This window comes from Hipposideros armiger, unplaced genomic scaffold, assembly GCF_001890085.2.
Source record: "Hipposideros armiger isolate ML-2016 unplaced genomic scaffold, ASM189008v1 scaffold_922, whole genome shotgun sequence".
In the NCBI taxonomy this organism is placed as follows: domain Eukaryota; kingdom Metazoa; phylum Chordata; class Mammalia; order Chiroptera; family Hipposideridae; genus Hipposideros; species Hipposideros armiger.
Genome location: NW_017732272.1, coordinates 175,315 through 179,665, shown reverse-complemented (window position 1 = coordinate 179,665; position 4,351 = coordinate 175,315).

Below are 4,351 nucleotides of genomic sequence, written 5' to 3'. Positions count from 1 at the left end.
ATATTTGGAGTTACCTAGAAGACTTTAATCCTGCACTTTTTTTCTCTTTACATTTTTTTTCTTTTCATTCTTTTGCACTCTACTTTATTATTCTCATTTCCTTTTCCCCTCAGACTGTCCCTGTCAGAACAAATATGATGTTAATGCTTAAGTAGTTTGTGGGACATAAGTGGTTTCCCTTAAGTTTCCTCCCTTTTATGTATAACATATGTGTATATAAGATTGAGGGGAGATGTGAAATAATTTGAAAATTCTCATGAGGACAGATTTGAAAACCAAACTTTGTCCTAATAACCTAACACTAGCATAACATTATCATCTTGAATGTTGATGATAACATTCTAGGTACTTTTTAACTGTCTTTTTCTTTGTCTCTCCCTTTTTTTTTTCCGTGTGTGTGTGTGTGTGTGTGTGTGTGTGTGTGACATGATGTTTGTGTTTGAAAGTGGTTTTTGTTCCTGTTTCAGTAGCCAGTTTAAAGCATAACTTTCTATGCTTTGCTTTCATCACCTTTAAGATGGCCTCTCTTAACACATGATAATTAAGCCATAATGAGATAGGAAAGATCATAGGCAGTCAAGAAATTGCTACCATAGAGGGAATCAGGGCGGAAACCATAATAAAGCCAGGGAAATAATTTTAATAGCTGACAGGTTTAAGTTACAGGGCCTGCCAGAGTGACAAACTCAGGTGGGAGAGGAGAAAAAGCCTTTTTCCAAGACTGTAACAAAAAGCCAGGGGTCCCCAGGTAGAATGCATATCTCCAAAGAGGTTATTTAAGATAGCATAAGACTATCAGGAGTCTTTTCTTCAAAGCCAGTCTTCACTAACATACTCATCTCAGAGCAGAGACATTGATTAAGCTGATTAAGCTCTAAGGAAATTAGACAGTTTTGAGAAAACACCTCCTCGGGCTAAGCAACAATGTAAATCTGATAATAGTGCCAAGAGGCACCAGGCAGCCTCTCTCCCCAGACATACAAAAGGTATAAAAAACGAATCCTTTGCTCTAGCTAGTGGGCACCCCAGTCGGGACCCCCTCTCATTTTAGGAGCTGTTACTCTCTGCTCTAATAAACTGTCCTTTGCTGCAGCCTTTGCCTCTCTGGTCCATGTCTCATTCTTCAGTGCTATGAGACCACAAATCCCAGCACNCTATGTGGGTTTTTAAGTGGGGTTTTTTTTCTGTCTGAGAGAAAAGGGGGACAAAAAGAAGAAAAAAAAGCCCCCTCACCATTGTGAACTCCAATGCTCCCACAGAGCCCCTGCTGTGCTCCAGGAGCCCACCCTGGCATGGCAGCTCATGTCTCCGCAGCTGTGGGATGCGGGATGCGTATCCACATTTCTCACTTCCCTCTTCTCCTGCTCCGCCGGCTTGAGATGTCTGCCTCAGAGTCCGCACACCCTGGGGTTCCCTTCGCACTCCCGGCAGAACAGTCGGCCCAGAGGCTGAGTTTGCCTTGATGCTGCAAACACCCTCACCGTGTCCTGGAATCCTACCGCTCTGCAGTTGCGGGCGCAGATGGACTTCGTTCTCCTACTCACCTGGCCCAATTCCTCCCTAGCTCGGGCTGGAGGTGCAGGGAGCGAATCGTGGGAGCACTCTCTGAGCTGATCTCTGAGACCCCATGTCTCAGCAGCCACGGGTGCGGACTGTGCCTCCACATGTCTTGCCTCCCTCTTCCCCCACTCGCTCGGTCTGCCCACCTTTAAGTGCTTGGCGTGGGAGTCCCTTCGCTGCTCAGCATGCTCGGTAGAGGTTTGTTAGCTGCGTTCCAGCTTTTCAAATTGTGGTGATTTCCAGGGAAGAACTCAGGGAGCCCTCCTCACCGCTGCCATTTTTGCCTGAACACCACTCCCCCCCAAGAATAACTTTCTCCTAAGGGAAAAAACCTATCCACAGCTCTATTCTCGCGTTGATGAAAATTTTGTCCTACAGAGTATTATCTTTACCACACTTTGGTGTTGTGCGTGCATACACACAAAGGAAAATGTCACTTCTCATTGGCAATTGGTAAGTCACAGGCCAGCGGTGAAGAACATATAATGAGGGCATGAGAAAAGGTAATATCAGGCCTGGATAAAATCAGCTGTCATAACAGTTAGTCTAAATAATTGTCCAAAACCTCTGAGAGAGGATTGGATTGGCTATGATAGCCTCATGTGGCTCTAAAGAGATGGTCAGTGCAGAGACGATGGTAGATTGAATACAAAGGAGATGAATATAGTTTACTATTATATGAGTCTTTGGGTCTATGGATGATGGAACTGCAGAGAATCTGTGGGCAGGAAGTCAAATTCATTATTGGATTAAGAGTCTACCTTATTAAAACTTAGTGTTGCCCTCTTCAATATGATCAAGTGTCAAGGTAATTAATCCGCCACCAAGCTAAACAACTGTCCCTCCCAGAATTGGTATCTTCTGTAGGACTCAGGTTTGGCCATTGCATTTGGCAGATTGAGCACTCATTAGTTCCAGGTCATCTTTGGGTAGTAGAAGACAACTTTGTTGATCCCATGCATGAGAGATGTCACGTCCTACGTGGCAAGAGCTGTGGGATGCAAGAGGGGCGGCGAAGGGTTAAGGAAGACAAGAGCCAAGTATATGGTGCAAGCGGGCCAGGGGACTCAAGCCTCAGGGACTGAGCCTCGAGCCTGGCTGATGCATAGCTTTTATTATCCACTACCAGGTAGTAAATTTGCTTATTGCATTCCAGTCTGCTGAGCCTATGTGCCTAGTAATTGTTTTTCCCAAAGCCACATTGTGCTCCAGCACATACTGTGCCTTCACACACATGTATGACCCCAAGGATGGACTCAGCATTCCAAGACCATCAGATAAGGAAGCTTTACTGAGATCATTCCTTCAGGTCTCAGCATTCCGAGACACTTCCCTATAACTTCGTGGGATCAGCACGCAGGAACAGTCGGTTCAGCAGCTGTGAGGCCACAGAATCCATTTCAGCTATATGACCATAGCTGTATTGGTTCATTGGTCAAACATCAGAGTGTCTGGAAAAAGAGGTTTCCTGATGCCCATAGTACATATCATCGTGTCTATCTGATTATTGAGAGTCTCCTCCTCAACTGTGGTTATCATTTGTGAGTATTTACATGGGAGTGAACTTCTTCACAACCTGTGTCCATTATGTATAAGCCCTACACATACCTCTCCCCCAAATGTCTTAGTCACTGATTTTCTAATGTGTTCTTTTTGAGTTCTTTAACAGTCACCTAACCCATTAATCTCTGACCATGAGTCAATTTAGATTTATATCTCTGGGTACACATCTTTCCTACCAGATGGACAGCCAGATGTGTCACCCAAATTTCTGTGTAATGCAAAAATTTAACTTTACTTCTGTCTTTCAAGACCACCCCTTGAATGGGACTCTAATGTGGTATATATTTCTAGCTGGCATACTTTTCATAGTCAGCAATAAAACTTTTCTTTTTACTTCTCCACTATGTGATCATATGAATCCCTTTCGCACATCCCACCCTGTCCTGCCCCAAGGTCATATACATGGTTTATGTGAAGAGAGAAAATTAATACAGAAATGTACCATGGGTGTCTGAGCCATCTGCTCATGCAGTTTACTGTGCCTTTTTGGAACTGCTAAGGCTTAACCTCCAATACATCCCATATGAGTTTATGATAGGATGCTGGTGTACATTTTAATTTTAGAATCCATTGGATCAAATTGGTCAAATGAGATCAGATTCTTCCTGGTGAACATACGTCATACTAAAGTTATAAAATGTTTACTGCTTATTATTCACCAGGTACAATTAGCATAATGTCATCAATATAATAATGAACCTATTCTGTATAAGTCTAAGCTATATCATGTTCTAAGATATGTCAAGATGATCTAGTTCTTTCTGGGATATCTTGTGATGGAGATCAGGAGAACTGACATATACCTGGATAAGATAGTAAAGAAATGCTTTCATTTTATAAAATTTTGTGAAAAGACACTCCACAAATGGTGGAAAATATTTGTAATATGTATACCTGACAAAGGGATTGTTTCCATACTATTTATACATTATGTTTTATATATATATGACAAAAATTGTTTAAAAATTGGCAAAATATTTAAATGTTGAGTTCACAAAATACATATATTAATTGCCACAAGCACATGAGAAAATGCTCAACAGATTACTAGAAATGTAAAAGTTAAAACTACATTTAGATACCATCATAAACTTACTAAAATTTAAAAGGATCACCATAACAAATGTTGCTGTTCATACAGAGCAACTGGATCTAATAGTGGGAATGGTACAACCTCTTTGGAAAATGTTATATGTTTACAAAATTAAACATTTCTTTTCTCTTTTTT